This window comes from Thermobia domestica, chromosome 12 (genome assembly GCF_964235325.1).
Source record: "Thermobia domestica chromosome 12, izTheDome1.hap1.1, whole genome shotgun sequence".
Lineage (NCBI taxonomy): Eukaryota > Metazoa > Arthropoda > Insecta > Zygentoma > Lepismatidae > Thermobia > Thermobia domestica.
The window spans coordinates 194,754,625-194,779,899 of NC_137465.1; positions in this window are offsets into that span (position 1 = coordinate 194,754,625).

Sequence of the window (25,275 nt, forward strand, 5' to 3'; positions counted from 1 at the left end):
AGCGTTCTGCCTGCCTCACAATCATGTTATCGTAATCACCTGAAACGATATTTTAAAAAACTAAAAAACAGTCAATAACTTTGTTATGGTAAGTAATAAACCATAAACAGACACAGCATTAAACCCCTAAGAAAATTTCAGATAAGAACAAGGTATCACAACATGAAATTTCTTTTGAATAAAATGAAATTGGATTCAAAATATTGGATTTCAAAATGATAGCCATCGACATCCCATGTTCCAAAAGTTTTCTCTCACCTGTATTCAATTCTTTTTAATAATCTGCCTTTTATTTGCGTGTTTCTACATTTTTGGACCGCCTTGTATTTTAAACTAGGAGAATAGGTCTTATCCGTTATTTGTATATACAGAAAATATTTTACTTATTTTGTTACTATCCTTTTACTATTCCACTTTATTTTTAGTTTGCAGTAATAAACTGTAATATAAAAACACTCCTTGGAGCTCTCAATGCAGCTCAAAGAGGAGACCCGATATTTGACGTCACGTCAAACAGCCTGTTACTGTTGTCGTGACGTAAGCAACGCATTTTCCCGTTGTTTGAGGCTTTGTATCTCCGTAAGTAAGAAACATTTTTCTGAGATTTTTGCTATGTGCAATATTGAAGACTAGTTCTACGCGATGGAACCATTAAATTAAAATTGTTTTTCAGAAAGGAAATGTCCATTTTAAAATCAATCCGTTCTTTAATTTTGAATGGAAGTGCATTTTTAAATGCTGTTCTTAACAATAGATAGGTAAGTCGATTATCTTGCCGGAGTTTGTTAATGGCATCAATTAATTAACAACTTAATGGCTAAAAGTGATTTTAACGGTGGCTGTCCACACCATATTTTCTTCTACTGGAACAAAGGAGTTTAATTATACAATCCTAGAAGTTACATTTCCCGTCGTTATATGGCAACAAACATCATATCTTGCTCTTCACTTCTATCGATATTAGACGAGAGATGGCCGAAGCCTGTTCCTGGTAGAACTGGTTTTCGGATCTGAACTGATCCGATTCTAGAAAATCCGGTTCCGAGTTTTCGGATCCAGGCCTAGAAGCGGTTCTCAAAATCCAATTTCGGAACCAGGTTTTTGAGATCCAGATTTGGAAACTGTTCCTACGATCCGGTTCCGGAATCGGGTTTTTCGGATCTAGGTTTAGAACCGGTTCTGAAAACCAGATATGTAATAATCGGTTTCTCGCAGAACCGGTTCTTCCGTAACCGGAACGTTTTGGCTATCCCTAATTAAAACTTATAGGCATGATCGTTTTTTCTGTCTTCAGCAGAATTTATTATACTTTTAAAACTAGCTTTATCTGAAATCTTACAAGAAACCTTAGCAAACTGTTTCACTCTGATTTTCATGAAGTCTGGCAGATGGAAGTAGAACTAAAATGCCCGAATACGTTTCTTTTCTTTTCTGCGGAAAAACATATTACAAAGGATAAACTTCATGGAATTGTTCTAAACATTGCAGAAATTCACAGAAAGATATGAGCAATTGGTTGGTGAACACGTATTTTCTTTCCCGCGGGAAAACAGTGTAAGAGGGTAGAAGCCCGCTCCAAACATATTGTCAGGCGAATGTGTTAATTCTTTTCAATCTTCAGCATAACTCATAAAAGTGCATGCATGAATTCAACAAAATATCACACATAGTAGACATAAAATACACAAAAAAAGTAAGTGTCCTTTTCTCGGCGCAGCAGTTATGATTTAATGTATCAGAAAGCACAAGAATTAGGAGGGAGAATCGTGACAAAAGCATACGAACGTTTGGAATCGAATATATACAAGATCATGTGGTCACTGACCATCAAGGAATTCATAGAATTTGGGAGGAATACATAAAAGATCTGAATGATCAGAAGAATGGCCCCCCAAAGATCGCCCCAAAGATCGAAGCAGAGGAAGAGGTGGATGATTAAGAAAAAGGACCCAGTATATTGAAAAGTGAAGTAGTACAAGCAATCAAGGATATGCGAAGGAGAAAGGTCACTGAAGAAGACGATATACCAGTAGATTTGTTCAAGGGATTAGGAGATAATACAATGAAAGCACTGACTTTACTTAATAATATAACGAAATACTTTAGTTTGCATAATATTTACCTGTACCGTGGGCAAAAAGTGTTCATAAATATGTAATATACTTAGTAGAATGTTCATTTTAAATTAACAGAAAAGAAGAATGTTTTTAATATCTGTAAGAGAGATTATTATGGGATAGTTGTGACTACGTACATGTTATGTGTTGACCTAGTCAAGTGAATTTATGTATTTTACGGTCTTAAAAAGAATATTAAGACATATCAAGCAATAAAGGTGAGACTAATAATCTTTAAATATCTGAGTTGATTTTTGCATTGAGAAAAGTAATTATCGCTTCGTAATTTATATGTTACAAAACGAACCAGGTTGACGACGCTTTTCTATAGAGTCGTTATAAAAATTTGGTTTACCAAACCCGGGACTTTTGAAAATTCAGTTCCCGAAGAAGGAAAGTAGGGCTGAATTTACTTGGATATTACCATTTATGAATACGAACTTAACCGTATTACGAAGCGGTAAGGTCATCAAAAGAAAAATGGATAGTGAAATAGTGCAACAGGAATCTAATACCAGTAATCCAGATGAAATTAGTGCAACGCCAAGTTTGTCATCTGAAGATCGACTTTTGTTAGCTGTGCAGCGACAAATTATGCAAATGACGACTGAGATAAAACAAACAATGGAACAGAAGTTCTATGAAGCTAACCAGACCATGGAACAGAAGATAGAATTGAAATTCAACGAAGCTAGCAAGCAGTATGAGGAATTAAGTAAACGAATAGAACGGATAGAACTGAAATCAGACGATACGAAACAAACAATCGTTCAGGTGATGAACGACATATCCTCGCAGTTTGAAGAGAAGTTAAAAAGGTTAGCCGATGAATGTCAAGAAAAGCACGATCATCAAAATCATGAAATCTGTGCTGTAAAAAAGGATTTAACGTCAATAGAATCTTCCGTTAAGCATCAAAAGATCCAGTTGGCTACTATGCAGGAAGAAATTAAAATGTTACAGGCTAGAGATAACATCTATTGCAATAATCTGGGCAGTGATCGCTTCGAGTTTCCCCGATCACCGGATATAAATACGCCTTCGCCGGAATCTGAGGAGGATATTATATTCGAGGAAAATTGCCCGAAGATCACTGATGAACGAAATATAAATGGTATCATGACACAGCACGCTAGGGACCGGAACAGTTACACCACAAGAACAAGGAGTGAGAAAAGAAAGGTTAAGTTAAGTGTCAAGATGAGCGAAATCAAAGCCATGAGTAAATTTAGTGGTAAGTGCAATGAAAATGCTAGTTCTTTCTTAGAGAAGTTCCAAGACGAATGTAATATAATGTCTATCGACCGATCACAATACATGAAATTAATACCCCATGTATTACTCCCACCTTGTTCCTTATGGTTTAAGGCAATACGTGATCATATTAGTACATATGAGGAATTTAAAGCGGCATTGATCGCGAATTACGAAAATGACTTTTTGCTGGCAAACAGAGATGCCACTCTTAGAAATCAACATTTCAATCCTCGATTGCACAAATCTATTGTAGAGTTTGTTGTAAATGTCTATAATGAATTAAAGGTTGTTAATCCCTTGCAATCGGAATCAAGAATAATTGCATCGATTCGCAATTTGCTTCCATTTAAATTACAGCAGATTTTATTTTCCACACAGTGTATGAGTTTCAGTCATTTATTAATGCTTGTACAATGCTACGAAACTCAATATCATGCTATGAATCTAACCCAACCAGGAATGAGTAAAAATAAGAATAATTCAGATCATTTGGTCCCTGTTCGGAATTTGAATATCCGAAGTGTGAATAATAATGAACCGAACCTAAGACGAATATACTCTAGCAATCAAAATGAACAAAATAGACAAGGTTATGTAGGGAATCCGCCTAACCTAAGCAACCGAAGTAGACACAAAATTAATAGAAATACATATCGAAATCCTAGAGATGCTACCAATCCTATGTATAGATATAATCATTGTTCACGAGATGGTACTTCGTATCCAAATTCAAATCTCGATGAAAGACATGTACAACCTAATGTAGAACCTAACCACGATTGTGCGGTACAATGCACTTTATTAGATTCATATGCCAGTGCGAATGTAACATGATTACCGTTAACGAAATTAGGTTACACCCATGTTGATTATAGATTCTTGTGAATTTTCGTTTTAAAGTTTGTGTTAATATTAATAATGAAAACGATGGTTATAAATATTTGAAATGCATCTAGTTAAAGAGTTAGTATCACCCAACATTCTTGATCAAATAAATAAGAATGAAAAATAACAATAATAATGAAAAATGTGTTTATTTAATAACAAAAGGGTGTCTTTTGTTTCTTGTAAAATAAATTTATTTACTTCCATTTGATTATTTAAACGTAGGTTATGTTTAATTTTTATTCTTTCTTATTAATATGAAGAATCATAATTCAATTTATAATTAGTTAAAGACAAAAATTATTTTATATTAGATTGATTTGTGTTTAATTATCAAAGATTATGTTAAGAATAAGATCCATTCTATAAAATCAATTATTCAATAACTACCTTGAGTGAAATACTTTTTTTTTTATTTTGGACATCTTAGTGCTACCATGTATACATTACAATTGCAACATCTAACTTATTTGTTATACAATGCGCCCGAAAAGAACAAATATTATTTGTCATATCATCGTTTGTAATAATGATCGAAACTAGTAATCTTGAAAGTTTGTATTTCACCCTCGTTAATTATATTTATAAGCGACGATGTTTTTAATGATAAAGAATAAATAATAATGTAATAAAAGAGAAATATTAATGAAATCAAAGATTTATTGTAAATGTATTTATGTGAATGATAATAACTAATATTTTATATATATATGAGGGTTAATCAAAATGTAATGTACGAGGTGTGATCGAAATATAAAGAACATACGTAATGTACGAACATTAATCTAATCAGACCAGTGGTTCTTGAATATAAAAGCCAAGCCCACTCATGACTTTTATATTCAGTCCCTTTATCGGGCGACATTTTCTATAACGAAATACTTTAGTTTGCATAATATTTACCTGTACCGTGGGCAAAAAGTGTTCATAAATATGTAATATACTTAGTAGAATGTTCATTTTAAATTAACAGAAAAGAAGAATGTTTTTAATATCTGTAAGAGAGATTATTATGGGATAGTTGTGACTACGTACATGTTATGTGTTGACCTAGTCAAGTGAATTTATGTATTTTACGGTCTTAAAAAGAATATTAAGACATATCAAGCAATAAAGGTGAGACTAATAATCTTTAAATATCTGAGTTGATTTTTGCATTGAGAAAAGTAATTATCGCTTCGTAATTTATATGTTACAAAACGAACCAGGTTGACGACGCTTTTCTATAGAGTCGTTATAATAACAAGATCTACGTGAGTGGAAAGAAGTCGAATGATTTTCTTGAAGTTACAATGATTGCGTTGCCTAAGAAAAAACAAGCATAGAACTGCAGCGATCACAGAACCATTAGCCTTATTTCCCACACTGGAAAGATTATTGCAGGCATGCTGAACAGGCGGCTGAAAAATAAGATAAAAGAGATGTTAGAAGAAGATCAATTTGGATTCCGGAAAGGGAAAGGCACCAGAGATGCTATTGGGTTGATGGGAATTATATAAGAACGAGTTCTTGATGTGAATGAAGAGCCATTTTTGTGCTTCATAGACTGGTAAAAAGCTGTCGATCGGGTCAACTGGACGAAACTTTTGAAAATACTTAAAGAAATCGGAGTCAACTGGAGAGAAAGACGACTCGTTCGAAACTTGCACATAGGACAACTAGTGAAGTTGCGCTTGTATGAAAGAGAAACTAGTAGTGTGAAGATCGGAAGAGGAGTCAGACAAGGATGTAGTATGTCGCCACAATTATTCGACATTTACAGTTAATGTTTAATGAAGGAAGCATTAATGGGAATTGGGAATTTCAAGATTGGAGGGCAGATCATTAACAAGATCAGGTATGCAGATGATACGGTATTATAGTAAGAACCGGAGAAGGACTACAGGACATGATTGACAAAATAATTGACACTGGAAACTATAAGGAATGGAAATCAACATTGAAAAGTCGAAAGTCACGAGAATATCCCGTGGAAACACGTCCTTACGAATCAGAGTAGAACAAAGAGAACTTGAAGAGGTCGAGAATTTCACGTATCTGGGAAGTATTTTGACAAGAGACACTTACTGCACCAGAGAGATCAGGTCAGAAATTACCATAACGAAAGAAGCATTCAACAAGAAAAGATCACTCTTAACTAGCAGGCTCAATATTGGACTTAGGAAGAAATTGGTTAAGTGCTATATCTGGAACATTAGACTGTATGGTTCAGAGACATTACGGAAGTTAGAGAAGAAATATTTAGAGAGCTTCGAAATGTGGTATTGGAGGAAGATGCAGAAGATAAAATGGACGGAGAGAGCTACAAATTAAGATGTTTTAAAACGGATAGGAGAGAAGAGGACGCTTTTACCCAGCATCCTTCGTAGGAAGGCCAATTGGATTGGACACATCTTGCGTAGAAATTGTCTTCATACCGCCATAGAAGGAAAGATGGAAGGAAAGCTCAGAATAGGAAGAAGAAGAACACAACTGATAGATGATCTGAGAAGCAAGAAAATATTGGGAGTTAAAAGAGGAAGCTGAAGATCGAAAAACGTGGAAGAAATTAAAAGAAAAAATACTCTTTAGTCTCGACGCCCGGATCACACCAAGCTTTTCTTTCCGTTTCTTTTCTTTCTTTCATATGAGAAGCAGCTTTCCTTGTTATGCTATTTGATTTTATTTAAATCAAGCAGCTTGGACAAACCATTGCAACAGCCAAAAGCGATCATTCTTTTACAAATAAGAGCTGCTTTATAGAGACGAACTTTGGACTTTTTGTTAAACTTGACAAAACTGCCTTTGGTTGCCATACAAATCCGCTTGAGTTCAGTTATGAAATAATTGGAGCAAGCGGAAATACTTACGAACAAATCATGGTTCGACCAGGATTGCACCAAACTAATGGAGAAAGAAAAATAGGCGAAACTGTATTGGCTACAAAATCCAAACGATATAACTACAGTAAATTTCGATGATATCAGACGGGGTAACTTCCAAAATGTTTAGAAGAGAGAAACGCGATTTTTTGAAAGGTTAAATTAATGAACTTGAAGATAATAGTAAAAGAAAAAATCGAGACATGTTCAAGGTCATCAACGAATTTAAGAAAAGGTAATCTATCTCGCGCGTATATATTAAAGAGAGATGACGAAACAATTCGTACTGATACAGATAGCATCTTGAATAGATTGAAAGATGGTTTTCTCGGGGTTCTCCTGTTTCCTCCCACTTACTTCATTCCACCATTTCATTCACTTCTCATCATCACTGTCTCCTTTAGCTTAGCCGGCATAACCATAGGACGTAAAACTAAAAAAATTAATATTATACAAGATTCCTTGCAGAATTTAGAATACCGAGAAAGCTAGTTAGATTAATTAAGATGTGTTTAAATGAATCCCAAAGTGAAGTCCGAGTAGGAAAATCCTTGTCCACGAGCTTTCTCCTCGAGAATGGTCTGAAACAAGGAGATGGTTGTCGACATTTTCATTCAACTTTATTCTGGCGTACGCTATAAGAAACTCAAAGTTAGTAACCAGGGCCTAGAGTGGAATGATATTCACCAGTTTATAGCGTATGCTGATGGTGTAAAGGAGTCGTGTTGTTTGCCACGACTCGATTTTTGTGTTGTTTGCAACGATTTTGCCACAGTATTTGCATTCCGATCTTATCATATCTCATTATCTCAATTCATACACACCTGGAGTAAAAGGGAGGGTTGCCAGGTACCTCTGTTTTTGATTCTCTGGGACACGTGGTAAATGTTCTCGCCTTTGAACACAAAACATCATTAATATCACAATAGCTTATTAAATTTATTATAATTGCATTTTCTTTTCTAACAGAGTTCTTAATATCACCTGTTACAAAAAGTTTCGTTTTCTGTTATGTTACGCGACTAAAGAACTGGGTTTTATATACTTTACAAAAATGAAATGAAATATTTCAGTTTTACTTCCCAAAATGATGAGGATGAATGATTCAGAAAAATAGTGTAATGAAGAAAGTGAAAGGAAACAGAAGAACCCACTGTGTCACTATCATCTAAAGTCACTATCATCTACTCTGAGACTTGGTTCGCAAATATTTCTCATTTCTGCACACCGAGAATCCACCTGAGATACAATCTTGTGTACGATTACATAAGAAAAACAATATTTTAAATTGTTCTTTTTTGGACTTTTTCTGGGATTGGTTCAGTATCAAATGGGTTATCTTTCAATTGCGGGACTGAACTTCTTACATTTATATGGTCTAAATTTTACCTTCAAACGTCCGAGAGAATTAATGGTTCAAACTTAAAGAAATATAATCTATCCGTTTACTTCTGCCATCGGTTTTATTGTATCAAATCGTACACAGAGCTCCCTTGTGGCTATGTGGATAGCGTACACGCTTTTGGTGTTTGAGACCCGGGTTCGATTACGGGCGGAAACTCATGTGGATCGGATTCCGTGTTAAGCTGTAGGTTCATGTCTCATAGTCTGCTGCTGAATGGGCTCCTTAACTCAAATCTACTCCAATTCATGCACATTCCAACTTGTTTCGAAAAAACTACGGAGGATTGCCGACCCGTGTATTTTAATAATCTCTGTGCGACCCGCTCAGTATCGAGGCTATATGAGACGTGGACCTACAGTTTTAACGTGGAATCCGATCCACATGAGCAAACGATGGGAATCGAACCCCAGTCTCCCACTCCAAAGGCGCGTAGGAGGCGCGGTAGCTAAGTGGTAGAGCGTTTACCTCCGGTGCTTGGGGTCCCTGGTTTGATCCCAGCTCGCGCCGTGTGGACTTTGTGGTGAACAAACACCGTGCTCGTGGGTTTTCTCGGGGTTCTCCTGTTTTCTCCTGCTTTCTTCATTTCACTCATTTCTCATTATCACCGTCTCCTTTAGCCTAATCGGCATAACCGTGGGACGTAAAACTTAAAGATTTCATTTCATTTCATTTTTTTCCAAAGGCGCGTACGCTAACCGCTTAATCACTAGGGAGCTCTCTAAGTTGGCTTGAAAATAGCCAAGTAACAATACAAAATTCATAAATTTTTGTATTACCAATAGACCTATTACCAATATTTCCTTCCCATCATCAAAGATGTTTAAAAGATTGCTAACTCCATATATTTAAATCTAATTTTTTTTAATTTAATCTCTAGGAAAGCTATGAAAGAGTAAAAGAAAAAGAAAAAACATAGCCCCCTCCTAAAGGTCCGGGTTTCCATTTTTCGGGATGACTACCTCCTTTTTAGGGGTGGTCCTGATGATATGCCTTCATTCAATTATGGCTAAACATTCGAATACACACAAATTGTACGTCATATCAATTTTGAAAATGCATTTAGAGAGTTTCTAAGAAAACAAACTATTATATCGAGTGCTTGAACTCACCTTAAATAAATTTAACTCTGGCAGCCGATATCTCAGTAACACAATAACGTGCTTGGGACAATTTATATTGTATGTATTCTGTTTATAAATATAATAAATTTGATTGTCATAATATAATGATCTGGCAACCCTCAGCTTATGAGTCGATTATCTATAAATCTTCACGATTGTAATATAAGATAAACCAGAGAGAACAATACCATGGCAAACAACACCAAAATCAAGTCGTGGCAAACAACACCCTAGCTAACAACACGTAATCGATGTAAATCTGATAGTAGATGATAGGAGAACAATAGAATGAAATGCAGAGACATTATTTAACGCTTGCAGGTTTAGAAGTAAATGCAGAAAACTAAATACATGGAAGTTCGCTGGGGTCGTAATATTGAAAATTATGGATACGTCAAAGTATCAAATAATATTTTCGACAAAGTGGATACTTTCAAGTATCTAAAATCAATATTAACAGACCAAAATCATATCCATGAAGATATTACATGTCGGCTGAAAGCAGGGAGTTCGTGTTAATATTCAGTTTAAAATATTTTGTCATCTCGAGTTCTGTCGAGGGATTTGGAGGTCAAAATATATAGAACGATAATCATGCATGTTGTTTTGTATTGTTGTGTAACATAGTCGCTTACTTTGAGGGAAGAACGCAAACTGAAAGTTTTTAAGAATTATATCCTGAGACGGATATTTGGACCCAAGAGAAACGGCAATCGAGAATGGCGGAAATTTCATAACGAAGAACTGCATAATTTCCAGCGGGGCGCGGTGGCTCAGTAGGAGTTGCTGTTAAACTGTGCTAGCGGTAGGACGTGTTGTCCGGTGCAGTGTTTGTTCGCAGTTTGACGTGCTTAGCTTTACCACTACGTGTGGTTTATTTGTGTAAGTGACTATATATTGTAAAATATTACGATGTCTCAGCTCGTTAGAAAAAATACCATCAAATGTGTATTTGACAAGGAAAAACGTAATAATCGCCCGTCACCCATCGCTATTCATAAATGGATTGAAAGTTTATTTAAAGAGGACTGCCATGACATTATTGCGCTCCAACTTCACTCTGATGAATATGCTGTGTTTGTGACTTTTAATACTGATGCCATTTTTGAAAAAGTGTTAAGTAAGCTCGAACCTACGGTACCATTTAAACATAGTGACGGTAGTACTTCTTTTGTCCAACTTGTCAACGCAATGGAAAATATTACCAGGGTAAGAGTCTTTAATTTACCTATTCAACTAGATAATAATGTTATTGTGCAAATTCTGACTGAATATGGAACAGTGAAAAATATAACCAATGAGACATGGTCTCAAAATTATCCCCTTGCAGTGTCCAATGGAATACGAACTGTGAACATTGTCCTTAAAAAACCTATTCCTTCACGTTTACTCTTTAACGGCTTTCGTGGCTTCATATCATATGAAGGCCAGCCTGTAATGTGTTTTTTCTGTCGATCATTAACTCACCGACTTAGTGACTGTGATAAGAAAAGAAGACAAGAACTGAATGGCCCCCATACGTCTCAAACGTCTGACATTCGATTTACCGAGTTTTTCCCCCCACTCCGCCCCGCATCTAGCGCACCGCCACTGCCTTTACAAATGTCATCTCTCGGCACTATTCCAAAAAAACCTTGTGAACAACATGTGCAATTACAACCAAACAGTTCAGCATCAATAACTGACACCTCTACTACGATTGCTGCTCATACGGATGACAACTCTGATTCCTCATCTGGCCTTATCAACAATGCAGCTGAAGAAACACATACACCTAGTGTTAATGTTAATGACCTTGCAAGTGTAGATAATATCGATACTCCGTCTTGTCTCCCTGGTAAACAGCCTGTTGGTACTGAGAGCTCCCTCCAAGCTGTGAAACAAAAAACTGATATGGAATTCATTGCACCTACTTCAGATACAGAAGGTAGTGACCTTGACCTGGAAAGTGAAACAACAGACATTCCTGATACAAGGGAATTACGTTCACGAAAGAAACGAGGCTCACGTGGTTCCTATTCACAACCTGTGAATGTCATAACAACTCGAAAGAAGAAAAGGCGTGGTGCTTCAATAACTGAATGTTTACGTCACGACGATACTGCCTCAGGTGTGCTCACTGACCTTCAAGATTTGTAAACACTTTTTTCGCTTTTTTGTTGTCAGTGTGACTATATTGACGTTCTCGTCTTCTGTTTATAGTAATACGTCGATATGTTCCAATCTTGCATTTGCTTTTTTGTTTTCTTACTTATAACACTGTACATTACACGTATTGTTTCACTCAATGTAAACCGTATGCAAAATAGTGTTAAAAAAGAATTGTTTAAAAAATTTGTTTATGATTATGACGCCGATTTTATATGTCTTCAGGAAATAATCTCCGATGAACACTGTTCCATCTCTGGTTATAAGAGTCATGTTAATATTGGTGTACATGGTTTTGGAACTGCTATATTAGTGAAAGAAGGAATACAAATTGATTCCCTTAAAATGTTGGTGGATGGCAGAGGGATAGCGTTGTATTGGAAAAACACTGTAATTGTCAATATATATGGGAATTCGGGGCATCAAGAAAAGACGGGTAGAGAGATCTTATATTCTGAAGATTTGTTGTATTTGCTTTCTGAACCTTTTAATAACATTATGCTCATGGGCGATTTTAATTGTGTACTTCGAGCTAATGATTGTGTCGGGACACCATCATATAGTCCTGCACTGCAATTTTTTGTTTCTCAATATAGGCTGATTGATACTGCTATCTACTGTAAAAAGGACCATATCTTTACTTACGTGCGCAGTAATGCGGCGTCCAGAATTGACCGTTGCTATTGTAATCCAGACTTGGTTAAATTGATTGTTAAATATGATGTCTGTTTAGCCCCGTTTACTGATCATTTAGGTCTAGTTCTAGAATTTAATATTGGTTCGCCGTACTGTGTCTGGGGACGATCCTACTGGAAAATGTCCCCCCTTGGTCTAAATGATCCTTATTTTCTTAACCAGTTTCATCGGCACTGGTCAGTCTGGCTTCACCACCGCCACAGGTATACCACACGCCTCAAATGGTGGGAGCAATATGTGAAACCTAAAATCAAATGGCTATATATCGATCACTTTCGAGATAGGAATGCCAATAGTAACCATATGATGCAATTTTATATGAAATGTTTACAATCTGTTAGTGGTTTATCGTCTACTTCCCCAATATCGTACCGAGATATGCAGTATTATAAAGGTAAAATTTTACATTTGCAGAGAGAATGTACTGAAAAATTTCGTTTCTATTGTAAAGATAACACTGTGGTAGAAAACGAGCGTATGACGTTATACCATCTAATTCATACAAAGAAACGTAAAAATCGAGCTTTAATTTCAAGATTAACCTCTAATACTCAGCAAGTACTAACTAATTCGAGTGAAATTAGAGCTCACATTCATAATACATACCAAGAGTTGTATAATGTATCACAGAACACGACTCCTGTTTGGCAATTTACGCCTCTGCCAGGTTATACAGTGACATCTGATTATAACGACATGTTAATGCAACCATATACCAAAAATGAGATCCATGATGTAATACTCAGTTTTCAGCGTTATAAAACTCCTGGAATTGATGGATTAGTAGCAGAATTTTATCAAAAGGTGTTTCCTATTATAGCAGATGAGTTTACTACTATTGTCAATGAAATATTGCATCATGGTGTAATTAGTGAATCCTTTGCTACAGGTGTCATTATATTAGTACCAAAGTTACCAAATCCTACTTGTCTTAAGCATTATAGAGCGTTAACTATGTTAAATGTTGACTATAAAATAGTAGCAAAATGCTTTTTCAATAGGTTTAAAACAGTGCTCTCAAGCATTCTCCACCCAATGCAAGCAGGATTTCTAGAAGGTAATAAACTTCTTGATGTATTGATGGATCTTCGCGATGCTGTGGCATATTTTTTTTACACCAAATGTAAAGGTGGCCTTCTATCTATAGATTTAAGGACAGCATTTGATTTGGTTAACCATGGGTATTTATATCAAGTAATGGAAAAATTTGGATTTCATCCTGCTGTAATTAATCAAGTGAAAATTTTGTACATGTTTGCGAGATCTAAAATCCAGGTAAATGGTTATTTAACACCTTTTATAACAATCAATAGATCTATTAGACAGTGGTGTCCGATTTCAATGTCTCTTTTTAATATTTACATTTCACCATTGATTTGTGAATTACATGCTATGCAAATAGGTATTTCCTTTGCTGATCTCCACCTTACAGTGCGTTCCTATGCTGATGATCTTTCTGTTTTAGTACGAGATGAAGCTCAACTTAATCAAGTTCTTCATGTCATACAAAATATTGGACAATCTAGTGGGGCATGCATAAATTTTCAGAAAACAAAATTGCTTGCATTTGGTACTTGGGATTTTCAGATGATTACTTTTCCTATTCTCCATGTTGATAGGATAAAAATTTTAGGTGTCTATTTTTATTGCACGGTCCAACTAATGATTTTAGAAAATTGGGCTCTAGCCCTCCAGAAGGTGAAAGGTTTATGTCAATCGTGGAAATTTCGTGGCTACTGTCTTGAACAAAGAACTTGGATTGTTAATACATATATTACATCTCACCTTTGGTATTTAAATCCTGTTTTACCTTTGCCAAGTCGAATTGCCCGCTCTATGCAAGCTGCAGTTTATTGGTTTGTTTGGAGAAGTAACATTTTTAAAACACCCATGTATGTACTTACTCAATCTAAAAATGCTGGAGGTCTCAACATGGTGGATATATATTGCAAAAGCACTGTTTTATATTTGATTAATTGGATGTACAAGATACAATTACATACACCCAGTTTTGCTAAAATCTGGGGTCTCTATTGGGTACAGGCCACGGCAATCACCCCTCCTCTTAATATGTCTATTCTTTCAAACACTGTAAAATATTTGTATGATGTACTCTTGAATTCTAGTTACATGGTTCTAGACTTAGATACTCCCAAACACCAGAATATTAAACTTTTGTACAGCTCATATCAGTGTAAACAAAATGTTACTATTAAACGAAAAGACAACTTTCCTAACTATAATTGGGATATGATCTGGAAAAATATCAATAACACAGTCCTAAATGTCAATCAACGCTCTGTGTGGTATCGAATTGTACATGACGTCATACCAACTAATATAAAGTTACAGAAAATTAAGCTGATGTCTAACGGAACATGTTCGCATTGTAGTAGAGACGATACTTTACAACATCGGCTTTCAACTTGTGATTTGGTGCACGACATATGGTTGACGTTCGCACGTATCATATGTATTCTCGTTCGTTGTGGGATCCAGGATATTTCCCCGCTAATGATTTTATTTCCTGATTTTTCATATTATCCTCATTACAAACAAAATAGTGTAATTTGGTTGTGTGGTGTAACTGTAGAATATTTGATTCAAAGTCAAACGCCAACCCTTGCAGACTATTATTTTCACCTGTTGAAAGAACGATGGAAAATAACTGAAACTATCAAACGAAAACAGTTCTCGAATTCTTTAGCTGTTGTTGATGAAAAATTAACAATGATGTATTCATAATTTTTGTATTACTAATGTTTTTTTTTCCTTTTCTTTTTCTTTTTTTTATGTTTCTGCTGGTTGTGATTTGATTCCTTGTTATTTGTTAATAATACAGTATATGTTATCCTTTTTGGAAAAAAAAAATGTTATGTATTCCAATGTATAATACTTTTTTGCATCTAAATAAAAAAAAGTTAGTTTAAAAAAAAAAGTGGTAGAGCGTTCACATCCAGTGCTTGGGGTCCCTGGTTCGATCCCAGCTCGCGCCGTGTGGACTTTGTGGTAGACAAACACAGTACTCGTGGTTTTTCTCGGGGTTCTCCCGTTCCCACCCACTTTTTTCATTCCACTATTTCACTCATTTCTCATCATCACCATCTCCTTTAGCATAACCGGCATAACAGCGGGGCGTAAAACTTAGAAGATTTGCATAATTTACATCCTTTACCTAACATTGTCAGTCATCAACTCTAGGAGGCTCAAGTGGGTAAGTCATAGCGAGAATGAAAGAAAGTATGAATGCTTTCAAAGTTTTGACTGGAAATCGAATCGGAAAACGTCCATTAGCAAGACCTAGACGCAGATGGAAAGACAATATTAAGATGGATCTCGAAAAAATAGGAATACAAAGTAGGAACTGGATTTAATTGGGTAAGGACAAAAGTCATTGGGGAGGTTTTATGAACGCTGCATTAAACCTCTGGGTTCTATAGACCATAGAATTAGTTCTTTTACGATAAAAAATATTTTGTGAAATATAACGGAAATTCAGAAAGTTTGTGTTTTGTCTATATGTAGATAGATGAACCAGAGCACAACTGATACGTATGCACAGAAAACATCCTGGCGATACAACTAGTTGATGGAGAAATGATCCCAATAAATTCCTTTAAACTGGATGCATTTAATATGCCAAAGGAATTTTAAAAATCACTGATAATGATTAGTCTTTGAAAAAGACGAAAATCGTTGGGTTAAGTTCTGACCCTTTTAGCCCCTAGTCTATGATTTCGAATATGTTACTATTTCCCTTGTTTATCTTCACTTTTAATATTCCCGCACAAACAGCAGCTTGCGTGTGTATCTCATCATTCCTCTCATTTTCATAAGTTCATTCTCATCATCGTGATAAATCCGACTGGGTAGAAAAGCGTGATTAACTAAGCAAACTCCTCACCATCACAACGCCGAACGTGAATTTTAGACTTTGATCTATCCGACTTTGAAAACGCTCCTGCGTACACTATAAGTCATTAATCGACACCTTGTATATTACATCGTCATTAACAAATAGTATATAATAACTTTCTTTAATTAATAAGTAAAAACGTGTGACTCTTATCGGAAATTTTGAGTTGCGAGCGGGAGCGAGCAAGAAAATTTTTAATATATCTATTTCTTTGCAAACCGACAATATTGATTTAATAGGGGCGGCAACAATTATTTTATGGGCGCCGCGTCGTTTACTCTTTTACGACATCTTTTCTTTCTTCTTGGTCGTTCTGTGCCCCCTTGCTATCAGCGCCCGGGGCAACCTCACCGCTCGCCACCCACCCACCCTAGCTACGGCTCTCCAGGTGATATACACACACCTGATCACTTTTATTTGTAGTGATAGCACACACATCTTGGAACAAGATTTCGCACTTCTATGTGTAGTCTCGTGCCGACAGGTATAAATTGTTATCAACTGTACCCAATTTAGGAGGAAATAAGATGAACTTCATATGGTCAGTGGTTACGAGTAGCTTGTTTATATCACACCTAAGTACAACTTTTTTTAAAAAATTTTGTGCTGTTAAATGAAACATTAGTAATTACGCATCTAAATATAGTAAAATTAGCAATGAGGTAATGGTAAAATAAAGCGGAGTCGTAGCAAGTAGGGTGCCAGGATCATTGATCCTCATAAAATCACCTTCAGCCCCCCAGAAACTGTCAGTTTTTAATTGGTATACGTAGGAAACAAGACGAACTGAGTTTAGCTCCCGTAAGAATTTTCTTGTCGCCAATCCTATCTTAATTATCTGGTTACGGGCTTGTGCGAAAGTCACCTTTGGTATAAAGAGTTTGTGATTCGAACCCCGATAAGTAAACTCGTGGCTACGTAAAAATAATTAATTCCTATATAACCCTAGATCATAATTAAGTGTTCCGTATCATGATGTAGCCACATTGTTTTGAATATAGGAAAAGTTCATATTTGTATGAATTGTAGGCTTGAATCTTAACAAATTTATAAATAATCTTAATTCCGTGCTATCAAATGATTAATTTGGAAACGCACGAGTAATTATAGTAAAAGTAATAATAGTATGGTTATATAACCATCACCCAAGGTACAAGGAGTTTCTGGCTTCAGCAACGTTAAAGTGAACCTTACACTATTAATATTGTAACTATTTTTAAGACCTTCTCGCTTACCTTTATCTATCTTCATTCTAATATTGTAATTCTGACTCCTATTGCAGTTTGTGTTTATATTAGCCCTCCGCGCTGGTCTGGTTTCTAGTGCTCTTTTGGTGCATGGCGTTTCGGGTTCGATTCCTACTGGAAGGGCATTGAAATTTGACGACAATACTAACGTGTGTTACAAATTTTTAATTGGAATGATTTAGTATTTTAGAAACTTTTTACTTGGAGGCAGAGCGTAGTTTATTTGAAATTTGTAACACCGTGTATTTAGACAACTTAAGGATGGATTTAACTATTTTTTTTAGAATAAGAAATTAAATAATTAATTATTTTTGGATATTTGCGACATTACACCATAACCTATCAGGACTCGAAATGGTTTTAACTATTAAAATTTACTAAATTGTAATGTCATAGAAACTTAATTATTACGAGGGCTATCCAGAAAGTAGATTACGTTTTCGTCTGTGTCCGCTAGGGGCGGGGCTAGCGCGGCCATCTTGGGGTCAGAGCGTTGCGCAGCTCAGTCGGCATCTAGCCGTGCTAGTGAGAGGTTCGTGCTGTGCTCCGTTAAGATACTGTGACGGTTTGAAATGTCTGCGTTAATTGAAAATCCCGCGAGCTGCGAGGTGCGTGCAGTAATAAGGTTTCTGACAGCAAAAAACTGTAAACCGATAGAAATCTATCGGCAGCTGTGTGAAGTGTATGGGGACAACATTATCACTGAAGGTGGAGTGCGACAGTGGGTCATAAGATTTAAAACTGGCCGAACCAATGTTCACGACGAAGATCGAAGTGGGAGACCCAGCAAAGTGACTGCCGAACTTGTCGAAAAAGTCGATGTTAAAGTCCGTGAAAATCGAAAGTTCACAATAACGGAACTTTCTTTGAGTTTTCCACCTATTCCCAGCAATGAAGAAGTGGCTGGCTATGCAGCGTTTTGATGACGACGAACAGCTGCAAGAAGAGGTAACGAAGTGGTTGAAGTCGCAGGCGGCCGAATTTTTCGACGAAGGAATTTCCAAGCTCGTACATCGCTACGATAAATGCCTTAATTTGAATGGTGACTATGTCGAAAAGTAGTATTTGTGTGTGGCTTTCATCTGTATATAATAAAATTTGTTTCCTATACTTTGTTGATTTTTTATTCCAAAACGTAATCTACTTTCTGGATAGCCCTCGTATGATTATTTAACATTGTAAATAGATGTAATATTTACAGATAGGGCTTAGTTTAGCTTTGATAATTTTTAATTGATGTTTTTTTACTATGCGATTTTAATTATAACTTTACTTTTTGTTTTTAACCAGCACAACCCCTTTTTGGGACTTAGGTCCTTTTTGGTTGTAGCGTACAGCTTAGCTTAGGTTTTTTTTTTTATGAAATGCTTTACTTTGTTATTTTTGTATAGGAAAATTTTTTGTAATTGTGGTGTGATGCCTGCGTTATTTGTTTTTACTTTTTTAAATAGTTTGAATATTGCTTCCTTGTTTTACAATAAACAACATAAATTTACAGAAATACGTGTGAGGATTTGGGTATTTTACAATACAGTCTTTCGGAGTCCACCTAACAGTAGATTCAAGTCTTATATAGCCACGGAGCTGAAAGGGATGCAAAACTCCAAAACAAACAAACAAACAAGAACAACGTATTCATATGCTATCTTTGATAAATGCTACCGCTGGGAATTGTCATTAGTCGAGTTTAGCATGAAAAGCATAATCCCAAGGGTTTAAAGTTTTCGTTTCATTTGATATTTTTATGATATTTTTTAATTGCTTACATAGGTGAACAGCTGTAATAATAGTTGAAGAATTACGTGAAATAAACTAGTAGCAGGTCACGTGTACTTCATGTGAAGGAGCTTATTTACAATACTTAAAGTGTGTCTTCCTGTTTGAATGATTCCTGCTTTGATATTCTATAATAATATGAGACTGGAACTTGATATTCTATAATAACATGAGACTGGAACTGAATATTCTATAATAACATGAGACTGGAACTGGATATTCTATAATAACATGAGACTGGAACTGGATATTCCATAATAACATGAAACTGGAACTGGATATTCTATAATAACATGAAACTGGAACTGGATATTCTATAATAACATGAGACTGGAACTGGATATTCTATAATAACATGAGACTGGAACTGGATATTCTATAATAACATGAGACTGGAACTGGATATTCTATAATAACATGAGACTGGAACTGGAAATTCTATAATAACATGAGACTGGAACTGGATATTCTATAATTGCATGAGACTGGAACTGGTATTCTATAATAACATGAGACTGGAACTGGATATTCTATAATAACATGAGACTGCAGAACATTTCAATTTAGCGAGAAAATGTGATTCACGATTCTCATGCACTATAGTTGGTCTTCTTTTTTTTTAACTGATTCATATTAATTTATTAAGACGAAGAAACTTGTTTTGTGTATTTGGTCATATTTTATCTTACGATGATATTTGTTTTTTGTATGATTCTTTTTAGACAGTGGGGGCCGCGGTGGCTCAGTGGTAGAGCGTTCACCTCTGGTGCATGGGGTCTCGGGTTCAAACACTGCTCCCGCCAAGTGAACCGTGTGCATGGGTTTTCTCGGGGTTCTTCCGTTTCCTCCCACTTTCTTCATTTCATTCATTTCTCATAATCACCGTCTCCTTTAGCATAACCGGCATAACCGTGGAACGTAAAACTCCAAGATTTCATTTCATTTTTTCTTTTTAGACAGCCAGTTGAGATTTTAATCGGAATGGAGCCCGGGTTTATAGCACCCCTAAGCCCCTCCCTTAATCCGGCATTGAATTTCGTAATTTTTAAATTTTGTTAGCTATTTTGTTTATTACGCGCAAACAAGATTCCTATAGTAAGCTTCAAATTTTAAAATAAAACGGATATACCCTAAGAATTTTGCTTACTACATTCTCCGTCATCTTTTTGATGAAAGGCGAAAATCTGATGTTACCATACAAATTGAATCATATCAATAATTTCCCAAACCAAAATTACCACAAGTAACATACGCGTTAATACTGTAGAATAAATTTGTGTTCATTTAATTTATTCTAACAAATCAGATATTTAGTAAAATATTCCTAATTTTGCAGAAACCTTCAGCAGAGATTTATGTTATCCATAAATAGCTTAAGAAAATTATGAAGACTCTTGATGTATAGAGTTCGACTCTTGAAAGAATTCGACATAATAAGTTTAACAGTAAATTTTAGAATTTCTCGCATAGATGTGCTGATGGGTCACTATCATTCAGTAATCTATGCAAAGTATCTTAAACATCACACTATTTTCAACCTTAAAACAAGCTGGCTACTATTCATTCTACGTAAATATTTTTTTGTCTTATTTCTATAAGTTTCCCAAGTAGGATAATGTCCACTTCTTCTTTAAATAGTTGATGGCACATGAACAGTTAATATATATTGTGGCTCAGCATGGCAATAAAATACCTGAACCTCGTCAGAATGTTTCTCAGAGTGAAGTAAATTCATGTCATTTTAATTTCGACTACCTTTATGTAGTTATGCTATTAAGAAGGCTAAGGCCATTTCAAAGTTGATTACAATTGTGTGTATGCAATATATGTACAGCCGAAGACAATCAGGCTTATTTTTTAAACCAATTAATATGTTTATGATAACTAGTAAGCGCAATATTTTGAATTACGAATGTTGTTATCCAATCTGAAATATTATGAGAGCTTAAATATAACTCTAATTATAGTGATCGCAAGGAATCGTGAAGCTTGTCCCAGATCTACTAATTACAGTATTCAATAGAACGCAAGGGTATGTTAGGCTATAGAGTCATCATAATATAGCAGTGTTGTCGGATTATCGCTAAGTGTAGTTTTGTTTATCTTTGCAGCTACTGTTATATATATATATATATATATATATATATATATATATATATATATATATATATATATATATATATTCCGTTATCATTGTTTTCGTTTAATTTGAATAAATGTTACCGTCCGTATTATGATTCTTTAAGTGCTGCTTTGTTTTTCGCAAGTTCACCACATCTTCAAAGTTTGGCAATATTATTCATTCGCTTCTTATGTTTGACACTTTCTCAAGTGTGTGATCGGAAACCAGCTCCACGAATTACACCGAAATCTTCCGATTATCACACATGAAGCAAAACAGTTGTGATAAGTGCAGGACCCATTCTTCACGAGTCATTGCGGTGACTATAGCTTTCCTCCTTCACTGCTTTGAAGGACGAGACAGCAAAACGAATTTTTTTTAGTGACTTCATCCACAGAAATCTCAATCCTGGTGTTTACTCGTTTATGGCGAATGCTCAGGAGACGTAGGTCAGTGGTTCTCAAAGTGGGGTACGCAAACCCCTGGGGGTCCGTGGGAAGTAGCCAGGGAGTCCGTGACGCCTAAAAATTGAAATGTGTTATAATAAAATGGAACTCACAGCTGTTATGCAAAAAGTATTAAAAAGAAAGCAATTAGAAATTATACTTACGTTTGTATATTTAAATATTTTCCTACTTTACTAAATTTCTGCCCTGTGAGTATGAAGAGTTGTCTAAAAAAATGCATTGCAACATTTGATGCCTTTCCCTACCACTTACTTATGTAAACATACCTTTTCTGCTCTTTGCAGTATTAGAGCCTAAAAGCGAAATCATTTTAACGTGGAATCGATGCTAAGATTGATGGTGACAAAACTTATTTCGGATTTCAGTTCACTTAAGGAAGAAAACAGAAAGAATTTCATTCCCCATATTAGTGACCTCACATTTGAGAACATTGTTTATCAAGTGAATTTCCTTTAAAGAAAGAAGAAAAGTACATCGATTTTCAGTCTTGATAGTTACTGTATTTTCAATTGAAATTTCGTTCACTAGGAATCAATCCTGTATCTTTAGAATACATTACTTATTCCAATATTTTTCTTGATCTTTTTCTTGTCAGTGGTTATTCTAATCAGTATAGTTTTTAATACCATGTGAAATTTCAGATAGCATTGCAAGGGGGTCCGCGGATCACTTTCCGAATGCACAGGAGTCTGCGTTGTAGGAAAGTTTGAGAACCACTGAAGTAGGTCATTCAGTCAATCGTCCTTAGTAGTTTACCAAAGCCAAGATGTTGTACTACGGAGAGTGATGCATGGTCGTTCTATGGTGTATGTCGTAGCACGTAGTGTTAGTTCAATCAAGATTGGAAAAAGAACTGCAGATTAAAACTTGGAACATTATGCAAGTGAATCAGTGTATTTTACGCCCATATTTGCAACTGTTTTACTTTCCCACAGTTCGTACCATCTTTGACTTTCTGCAATAATGTTGTCAGTCGAACAAATATCTATCATTTCTTCGAAACGAATGAAGTACTCACTAAGAGAGAGCTTCGGATTAAGTGTCATGCCAGAAAATGCGTTCTTATTGCAAAGAGGAAAAGTGCTCTGTAATTATGCAAGTAGAGAAACTAAATAAGAAATTAATACTTAGTAGGTCAGGTCTGTGCCCTCGATAACCGTACCTCTTTTCTAAAATTTAAGAACATTTAGTTATTTTAATATTTAGCATTGAGTAATAATAATAATAATAATAATAATAATAATAATAATAATAATAATAATAATAATAATAATAATAATAATAATAATACGTTGACTTTTTAAACATAATTATTATTTTTCTGACCAGAGTATGCATTTCTTTATTAAAAATAAATTATTTCGTAACAATTTCCATAACGTAACGTTATCTTCCTCAGACGTTAATTTGTATGTTCATATTAATGTAGGTCACTATTATTATCTATACATTACGTTATGGAAACTGTTACGAAATAATTTATTTTTAATAAAGAAATGCATACTCTGGTTATAAAATTAATAATTATTTAAATAATAATTCGAGAAGGAACATGTAGTTAAATACGTTGGCATATATTCCGTCATTGTAATACAGGAAAATCTTTTTACGTTACATGTACATATTTCTTGTTTCAAAACAAAACTTATGATAGTGGTATGACCTTAAACTGTTTAAACTGTCTGAAACGCATATATTTTAATCACTCTCGACCTTAGCCATAGGAGCTAAATACACGGTTATGATTGGTTGAAGTTATTCGATTCTTACCACTTCTTAGATTTTTATGCTCTATTGAATGGTGCGCTCAAAATTGAGAAATTTGCAAGTAACACACACACACACAGATATAAAAAATTCAGTAACAAACTTTTTAAGTTCGTTGGTAATAAAAAAAAAAAGTAATCGAGCAGTGTATACTATAAAATCATTTCTTCTCTTAAAAGCATGAAAAAACTACGAAAAGCGTGTTAACAAGTACTCTTAATGTATCTTTAACGACAATTTCGTACTCATAATTACTTCCTCATCACATTTTATCTCCAACACATTTGTAACTCATTTACATTCAATCGTTCTGTTCATTCGCTCGTGTTTTCACAGTACTTACTATACATACGCATATGCGTTCATGCATGAATACATTCCCACCTCATATTATATTGCGCGTAGTCGCTCACTCGCACACAAACAAACACACACACACACACACACACACACACAGACAGACATGCATAGCGTCATGCTTCGTTAAGCGAAAAGACAGATGTAGAATTTCCCGAGAGAAGGCAGACACCTAGTCTTCAATATATATTAATCAAAACCCCCAAAAAGACTAAGATATATCGAATAATGATGATAATATATTTGATATTAGAATAAGTGTTTTAAAAATTTATTGCAGTGATACTCAATCTCTGACCTTGCAAACCGTAAGACTACCGCGACAGTGGTTTATAAAGCCTGTATGATCCGAATCTTTATACCGTTTTATAAAAATAACAAACATAGGAAAAAAGAAAAGAAAACTGAATGTCTTCAACTATATTCATTGAAGAGCTATGAGTCCCCTCCCCCCCCAAAAAAAACTACTTATTAGGGATGCGCACGAGACAAGATTTGTGGCTGTCTCGTCTCGAAAATGTGCTGTAAAAGTGATGTCTCGACTCGAAAAATGTGTTTTTCAATTGGAAGAGCCGTGTCTCGACTCGAATTTTGTCAGGAAAGTCCTGTCCCGACTTGTCTCGTACGCATCCGTACTACGTATTCCCTTTCTTGGCAGAAAATTAATTCGAGAAAGATGAAATGAGTTATTTCGGTTTAACGTTCCACGCATACACTCTTCAGAATAATGGAGACAATGATTAAGGCAAGTGAATGATGATGGAAGATTTGGTGGAATGACAACGTAGGAGGAAACTGGAGTACGCCGAATATGTGGACATTATGTTGTCCACCATAAACTTATTTGACCGCGGATCGAACCACGGACCCCACACACCAGAGTTTAACACTCTACCACTGAGCTACGGTGCACCCCTCAATATCGAGAAAAATAAAACGCCCTATCTTTATTCAGTATGCTGAAACAAAACACTTATTCATGGTTCATTGCATGTCTGTATTTCCCTATATTTCTTGCTCTAAATAGTAATTTTATTATTATTTCCTTCTTTTTCGATAACTTAACCAAATACAAACCCCAAATTTCATAACATATAATTGGAAGCAAAAGTCTGTACCTTATATGAGTACTC